Genomic DNA, 9001 nt, shown 5'->3' with positions numbered 1-9001 from the left:
ATAAACAGATATTTTCATTTCTGATTTGTTTTCCTCTCAATAACTGCAACCTCACGGAGCACACGAGAGCTGAAGTGGCTCCGAAAGACGGGGCCAGGCACGACACGCTAGTACGATCAGATAAGGCACTGGGGGTAGAACAGGCGCGCGAAAAATCCGCGCCTTTAAAAAAAAGAGGACGAGGCTGCTTTTTTTTTTTTTGCAGGGTGACACGAGAATAGAAGAGTAATGGCCCATAAAAATGTCGCGTGGAATGGGTCTACCGAAATCGAACCAAGAACTGAGAAGGGCACTGGCGTGTCGTGCCGACTCAACCCGCAAAGCGCGCAGCCGTCGGCCAAACGCGGGCGCACATAGCCGCGAGCGGCCAGGAGGATCTCCCGGTACCTCCGCCCGTCACGCTCTCCAGCGCCCTCACCAGTAACGCGGCGAATAACGCAACTAGCTCGGTATCTTCCTCCGGAGTGCGCATCGGCAGGCCGGAGAAGGGAGCGCGCAGAAAGAAGATCCAGCGGCCGTGGTTCAGTACATGGACTGCTCGCAAACAACACACCTCATAGCCACGCCGGTTTTAGTCACGGTTCTGTTTAGGCGAGACAAACAGCAAAAAGAGGACACCGATTGCTTATTATAACCATAGAAGATTATTGGTGATTATAAACGAAATATAGCGCTGGCCATACTGATAATCCCATGCATACCCGTAGTACAAAAGGGGGCGAGCGTTTATAAACTCTTTTTCCTAAATTTCTCTTTCACGTCCAAAAACCTCTTTGTTGTTTTTTTTTATTTTTTTTTATTTTGACGCCCGCAGCAGCAATGTAAGGCGAAGCAGACAAAAGCCATCACTATTTTTGCTACCAGTGTGTCTCTCTGAAAGAATGGTATAGCAGCTTTCACACACAACCTGGAACTGCGAGCAGGATAACACGGGCGCAGCGTCCAGCAATAGATAATTTGGTCTTGGAATGCCAGGGAATTTGAGGGTTACTGGGATACAAAGAAGGGGTGCCGTCCGTCGTGGTTAAGCAGCTTTTTGTCTAATTTGTGAGGCCCCATGGTAAAAAGGGTGCCCAAAGGATTTAGTGGGAGGCGGCTTTCTGAACGAGAGTCGTTATCAAGCGAGAGACCGCACCTTTGTACGACGGCGGCAGGGATTCTAAAATATGGTGACGTCTTTCTGGTGACGGACGCCTTTCAATCCTGCGATAACCTTGCCACTTGTTTTGGTTCAAAGCGTGGGAACGTCAACGCTTCCAAATTTAGAGTTTATCCTTTCTGTTGTTGACAGAACCAGAATTTCTTTATTTTGAAGAAAGGATTTGATCAGCTGGAGTAGATAAGAACGATTAGGCAGAATCCTTCGAGCGGCGGCAGACTGTTTCCTTCTGACCGCATGTCTCTTTCAAGTGAGACGGCTGCTGCTTCAGGAAACGGTGACGGTGGTCTTAGTAGCTTCGATACAAAGAGTGCACCAAGGACGCTTAGGAATTCCATAAAGCGATAATCTTGCGTCTTTTGGACCCGTTCGTGGGAACGTTGAAAGTGTCTTCCGAAGGAGTTTGAAATGACGCTGTTTTTCGTAGTGTAGTGACGACATTAAGTTACTCGTTAAACATTTGGGATTCTAACGAATACGTTAGTACGTTACTAAAAAAAAACTAACGCGTTAGCAATAACGACGTTACTTGTAACGCGTTAGTTCCAGCACTGTTACCTAGTTCCCGTTGCAGCTGTTAAAAATGAAAAGCGTTTTTGCGCTTTTGATATTTAACAATGTATATGCAACTAGCCAAACAGTTCACTTTTTTCCCGGTGGAGTTTCTGCATCCCGTGAAGCCCTGGAAAAGACAGCATATCGACCACAAGAACCAACATCAGTGTGAATGAACTGTGCCGTCTGCTCGAGTTCTTTCTCGGCAGCACATACTTTACCTTCAAAAGTAAGCTTTTCAAACAAGTCAGTTGCACTGCAATGGGTGCGGCTTTCTCGGTTACAACGGCGAACCTCACAATGGAAACGATCGAACAGAGATCACTGAGGTCTTTCCCCGACAACCCCAAAGTATTCATGCGCTATGTGCTAGAGCGACTGTTTCTGCGTTCTTAAGAAATTGGACGTCACTATTTTTTTTGGGGGGGCACACATCAACTCTATCAAGCCGGCCATTCAGTTTATCATGGATTGCGAAACGGATGCCACCTTGCCGTTCCTCGATGTGCTGGTGAACCGGCGAATCTGATGCTTACGATGTACAGAAAGCCAACACACACCGAATGCTACCTCAAGATTGACTCCAACAACCCGACTATTATTAAAGCGGCCGTGGTTTCGGCCCTCTTGCGTAGGGTGGTGACTATCTGCTCGTCCGAACCGATAAAAAAGAAGAGGACCATTATTGTAGACCTAAAGAAACATGGCTACTCTGGTAGCTTCATTGAGCCCATGGCCCGACGCCAAGACCTAGACGGACAAAACCAGACGCCACTAGAAGGAGGACAGCCGCATCGAGTCGCGCGAATCAGCGTCCCCAAAGTGAAAGGAACCAGCGAAGCGGTCGCAAGGTTACTGGGAAACAAATGTATCCTGGTGGCTGTGAGAATCGGCCCCCCATCACCGTGAAGGGACGCGGGAACAGGCTCTTTTCTTTGTGTGTGTGCGTTTGCACGTGTGCCCCGGTGTGTGGGTGAACTGGCGACGCTCGTGCGAGCTGGGGAAGGGGACATTTTGGAGAAGAGGAGGATGAAAAGGACAGCACGTTGTGTGACCTTTTTGGAGGGATTCGGAAATTAGCTTGGCTTGTAAATAGACGTGTTATTTTTCTTCCCCCTCACCAACGAGTCCTGTCTGCTTTACTCTTCCGTCAGCGACCCTCAGCTGCCTCCGTCGTCGGGTCCCGGCGCAATCTCGACGAAAGAACATCTTTACTGGCGCAGTCGACAGGATTGCGTCAGCGGACCCCGGCGGCGTGATCTTCACAACGGAATCGGCGGACAGCGACTTGACGCGGCTTTGGTGGAGCCTTCTAAAGAAAAGACTAGACCACCGAGCTCCTTGAAGACTGGACCACCGACCTACTTCGTGGTGACAGAGCTACCTCGGACCAGATGCTGTCCCACTCCAGCAAGGAGCGCCTGAGTCTACAGCTCGGACATCATTTCCGTGCCTGACTATTCTGAGCAGCGGGCTGCGTCTGTGATCCAGCGGCAGTCGTTGACCTTACGGTAAGGTGATTCTTTGACGTGTGCCCGCCATGGATACAGACAGTGCAGAGCGGCGGATGCCGGTTCTAACGCCCGAGCAGAATAGGGGTCGGAATAGGAATGTTGACGGGCCAGGTGAATCGTCACCTTCGAGTGGATTAGGGGCAAACTCGCAGACACAAGGGGAGGGGAACGGAGGAATCCCACCAGACAGCTTTATTGAAAAGGAGATAAAACTAGTGAGGGAGAAAGAACGGCTAATACGTCTCGAGCTAAAGCTAGAACATCTACACTCAGGGAACCGAACGCGAGCCAGTGGAGGCGGCATGGAGTTCAACCTCCGAGATGAAGTTTTAAGCTTTTCAAGATTGATGAAAGGAGTACTGACTCCCATGCCGTCTTCCGACTTATTAGTGCCGAGCTAGTTTGATGGCGTAGAAAACGTCTTCGAGACATATGAAGTCCCTGAGCGGCTCAGAGGATACCTTGTGCGACCTTATTTCGCGGAGAGCATACGCGCACTAGTGATAGGCTGAACATGGGTGAAAGAAGTGGGTATGGTGCGGTCAAAGAATCGGTCTTGTTAGAGCTCGGAGTGTCGCGAGCTGAGGTCTGGAGGCCCTTTATCGAAACCACCACTTCTCTCAAGGAAAAACACGAGAACCCAAGGCAGGGCATTATACCTGAATATCATCGGGTGAAGTGTTTTAAATGTAAGGAATTGGGGCAACTCTCCCGCCAATGTCCCCGGTCGAAGAAACCAGACGAAGAACTTCGGTTTCACAAGAAAAGAGTAGACGCCAAGAATGTCACTGTGGAGGAAGACTCCAGCCGTGAGCCCGACAAGGTGACGACCGATGTGGACAAGACCGACGGGAGCAACTTGAACCTCCAAGGCCAGAAGAGGCTGCACCCAACGGTCCACGAGGCGCCTCAGATTCTGTTACAAGCCGACGACACGAAGTGGTCGTCAAAGAACAATTGCAGCTGCGTGTCTGTGCAGGCGCACGTTGACGACAGAAACTAGCTGAACGTTTCGCGTGCCTGGAGGACATCCCAGTGAGCCCAGGACGACCACGACCAGCAGGTGAACGTCGACGACAAAAGGCCGTACACTTTGCCTGGGCAGCAGGCGTCCCGGCAATCTGAGGACGACCCATGTGTGAACTTCGACAACGTCGAGGCCGGTCCCGGCATCTTACCTGGGTTGCACAAGTTCCGGCAAGCCAATGACGACCAAGTTGAGAACATGGGCGTCGGTTGCAAGGAAGAACCTAGAGTATCTCCTGGGACGCGGGCGTTCCGGCAAGCCGAGGACGACGACGGCGAGAACGTGGACGACGACGAAGGACCGAACTTATCGCCTGGGCAGCAGGATGACCATGACGAGAACGTGAACGTCGACGACGAAAAAGAACCGAATATCTTGCTTTGGCGGCAGATGTTCTGGAAAGCTGATAGTGACTACGGCAGGGAAGTGGGTGTCGACAAGAAGTCAGACATCTTGTTAGGGTGGCTGACGTCACAGCCGGCCGGTGAAGGTGTCAGGGAAAGCGGGGACAGCGACAAGGACACCGTCTTCGAAATGAAGATGTCCCAGAATATTGCAAAGGACGCCGATGAAGAGTCGACCACCTGCCAGCCGGCCACGTATGAGAGACGTCGACAACGGCGACAGCCTGCGAGGCCCCTTCCTGATTCGTAAATGAAGACAGAGTATAAACTGTCGTCGCTCTTGCGCGGAGAAATTCCGGAACCAGCTATACACCCTCCGATTCAAGCCCCGCCGAAATCTGGGTGGCTTGAATAACCTCTCGGCAAAGAGGCCGAGGCTAGGAGGCTAGATGCTGCGCTAGTTTCGACGCGAGATTTGTCACTGCTTTGGAGCCATGGCGGGCACAGTAAGAATCACTGTACTGGCGTGTAATTTGCATTTTGGTGTAAATTTCTTTGATAGTTTGGATTCTGACGGGTTGAGTCACAAACTTGGTGTAAGGTGTGTCTGATATGCGTACGCGTTTGAGTTGAGTTGTTATATAGTATTTTTGACATTTCGGGTCTAAAAAAATATACTTAGTCGGGACGTGTGAGAATCGGCCCCCCATCACCATGAAGGGACGCGGGAACAGGCTCTTTTCTTTGCGTGTGTGCGTTTGCACGTGTGCCCCGGTCTGTGGGTGAACTGTGCGAGCTGGGGCAGGGGACATTTTGGAGAAGAGGAAGACGAAAAGGACAGCACGTGGTGTGACCTTTTTGGAGGGATTCTGAAATTAGCTTGGCTTGTAAATAGACGCGTTATTTTTTTTCTTCCCCCTCACCACCGAGTCCTGTCTGCTTTACTCTTCCGTCAGCGACCATCAGCTGCCTCCGTCGTCGGGTCCCGGCGCAATCTCGAAGAAAGAACAACTTTACTGTGGCCCACAAGTCCGCTTCTGCGCTTGGAAGGTTCATGCCAAGAACGAAAGATTGTCTACCAAAAGAAAGCGCGCAGGGCGTGGTTTACACCATTTCACGCGCAGAGTGCCCCGCAATCAACATCAGGGAGACATTCTGATTACCGTTGCAACTAATAAAACCACTTGTAACCTCTCATTTTCCCCTTTCCCGTTTCTAATTGCAATTTTTGTAAACGTTTCCTGACCCAGAATCGTCGATCCATGTCTACAAATGGAAGATGGTTTACAAAAATGGGAAGATTAAGACGATAACTAATTTATACTAACGAAATTTTATTCCAACATTGAAGAATGCGAAAGAAGATTCGCTTTGATACCACCAGAGGAATCTGCCATCTTGAAAATCTAAAGTAATCAGAACAGTAACTGCCACCTACTCATGTTCAATTAGTTTACTTCAGAAATAATCCAGACATCTAACTGAATACTTTCTAACAGAGAGTAGTTGTTATTGTAATCGCTTATTTTTTGTAGTAAAGTGTACAAAAGTGGAACATCGGCAATGCGGCACCGCGTCGTATCGCTTCGCCGACCTTAGAACAGCCTGTCACTTGGCTTGTAGCAGCACCGTATTTTGTTTATATTCATTAGGTGCTACTGGTTCAATCGCCGTCCCGTCTGAAACAACAATCATAATGCAAATATGGAAACTGAAATGTTCCTAGTGACTACGAATCAATTTTCTTTGGAGCAAGCAGCGCAGAAAACTGCCGATCACTAGGCGCACCCCACCACTTTCTCACGGAAAGGAGGATGGAGCTGTTCGCAAAGCGATCCAGCGGCTCGACACATCTGGATTCAGCAGGCAGAAATATCGCGCCTATATTGCGAGGGGCAGAGACTTCCGCTCGGCGAATGTGCACCGAGCGCTTGCTATTTACCAGGGAGCGGGACTGTTATCCGTAACTCAAAAGAACTGAAATGATTCGCTCATGTAGTACCCTATATCTCGAACATTTTAAGTAGAACGAGTAAAAGATAAATGAAAAGAAGGAGCTTGGTGACCTCAGCAACTACCGAATAGCAGTCGCCCTGTTTCCTTCTACTGGGAACCAGAGAAATTTCGACTTAATGGTCGATGTGCGGGTCATTTCGTCAGATTTGAGAGCTTTCAGAAACTAATGTTTGGTTGAAAATATACTTTAGGGTCTAATGGAAAAACATACCTTGTTAGACTAATTTAACCTGTTTGAAGAACCTTCCTTAGCCTTCTTTGCTCTAGTTTATTAACGAGAACCCACTCTAGCGTTGTATTGAACATGTCCAATTTAGACCTCCGAGTGTGTCGTTCCCAGTACCAAAGTATCTCATATAAAAAATATCATCCACATATTTCCGTCGAGAACAATAGTTTATTAGTCAAGCAGGAGGAAATATTTGTGTGTTGTCATTGCAAGAGGAGGGTTCAGGAGCGGTCGAGTGTAAAGCCGGTTGTATCAGCCGAAGTGGCGAGGTCTGCCTCCGAAACCGTGGCCACCTCCAAAGCCACGGCCCCCGCCGAAGCCACGTCCTCCTCCGAAACCGCGGCCGCCGCCGAATCCTCTTCCTCCGCCAAAACCTCGGTTGTACTGGGCCACAGCCAGGCTGCACAGGACCGCGAGGACGACCAGGGCCACCAGGAGGGTCTTTCCGGAGATCATGCTGGTTCTGGTGTGTGCGTTAAAGGAGAGTGTACGTCGCATAAAGTAGGAGTTTCTCAGCGAACACCTCGCCTCCAGGTTGTAATGTTCTGCTCCATGCCTACTCCACTTTAAATATGTAAAAACGCTTACAAACTAAATGAGTACCTTCCACAGTATTAAAGGTCAAATACAACTCAAAAATGCAAACTCTACTTCGTGTATTTCTTGCCCGCTCACCGATAAGAAGAGAAAAAACAAAAAGAGTCTCGCCGCTTCAACCGTTTCGCGTAACTAATGCTCAATTGCTTTCCTTCAGTGGTATGTGAAAATTCGGTATCCTACTATTGCTAGCGCAAAGAGAATACCTAAAAAGTCATTTAAATACTGACTAAACCAGCTAGTTTGATTTGAAAAAATATGTTTTTTGTATATATTTATATTTATAATTTCAATTCTAATACATATCGAATGTCATAAAGCGCGCAGACGAATGGGACCTACTAAATTCAAGATAGTTACTGAAATAAGAACATATCAGTCACTTTTTTAACAAGTTTTGAATTCACATATTTTTCCAGACACAAAATTAAAAGAAAAAATAATGACCGCAGTTGCGCGGGCACACTATAAATGCATATCGATTTCCTCTTTTTCAAATATTATACTACTATAATCAATAAAAAACAAATTTCACAAGAAATGTCAAGGAAAGAAATTCATATAAAAAATTGTTCATTAAGGGTGCTTCTAATAGTGTCCGCTTTAGGACCGCATCATGGTAAACCTGAGACTTGTCTAGGAAAAAAAAAGACAAACGAAGACACAAAAATAACAGTCAACGTCTGAATTAAGATGTTGGCTGTTCTTTTTCCGTCCTTTGCGATTTCCTTTTCCTACCGAAGTATGAGGTTTAGAATCATGTTCAATTGCACCAGCTCGCCTGTGCACTGCACATTTTTTCGCTTCAGGATATTTGCTCATTCGAATAGTTCTCGTAAAGCAATTCGTTCAGACTCTAAAAAAATGGCTTAAGGTGTAATATATTACTCACCGATAGCGCTGTCAGGTTCAAAGATGCTGAAACTCACTCCCCTCGGAGCTTTTATAATGGAGCTGTTCAGGATGCCTAGATGCGATGGGAGCTACAAGGACGCCAGGAAAAGCCCTCCGTAGAGGCTTCCTGGAGAAGGCTTGAAACCGTCTTCCCTGATTGACATCAACGACGGCGCCGGACGCATTGAGACGGATGTCTGGACGATGTGATCTTAGATGTACACTCTCAGTAGGAAAGCGTATGCCTTTGTAGACATTTGACGGTTTTGACAGGTGTATATTTTGAGAAACCGACTCCTGCTGTCCTTGGACACTGTTTAATAAGAGATTCACAGAGAGGTTACGCTAAAAAGATCCTGCATTTTACCCACGCCGAACAAACTTATAAAACATTCATTTTTAATCGCTTGTCTTGGTTTCGATGATGTCATAGCGAAACGTCGACAGGACTTATGATGTGTTCTCACAAAACTTCTTTTCGCGTAGCTGCTTCGATCCCTATGTACCTCTTATCTCGTTTGGAGCGCACAATTACCAATGTGCACTTCTGTGGGATGTGCTTTTTAGTGCAGTGTTGTTGAGAAATTTCATCTGAAAAGTTTTCAGGTTTATTCAGATGTTTTAGTACAACTTAATGTAAGTCAACATAATTTTTTATACAACCCC

At 47.6% G+C, this 9001-nt stretch overlaps 1 long non-coding RNA gene across 1 annotated transcript; it reads right to left on the bottom strand.

Annotated features, from left to right (window-relative positions):
- Positions 1-6992: 6992 nt before the first annotated feature.
- Positions 6993-8385, bottom strand: LOC8033388. Its single transcript, XR_003917216.4, has 2 exons — positions 8334-8385; positions 6993-7307 (listed from the first exon to the last, which is right to left on the bottom strand). It is a non-coding gene; the product is annotated as an uncharacterized LOC8033388 (long non-coding RNA).
- Between the last annotated feature and the right edge of the window lie 616 nt (positions 8386-9001).

Source organism: Ixodes scapularis, unplaced genomic scaffold, assembly GCF_016920785.2.
Source record: "Ixodes scapularis isolate PalLabHiFi unplaced genomic scaffold, ASM1692078v2 PGA_scaffold3__209_contigs__length_174095766, whole genome shotgun sequence".
NCBI classification, from domain to species: Eukaryota; Metazoa; Arthropoda; class Arachnida; order Ixodida; family Ixodidae; genus Ixodes; species Ixodes scapularis.
The sequence above is the reverse complement of the archived record's forward strand: the minus strand, read 5'-3'. Positions and strand labels throughout refer to the sequence as shown.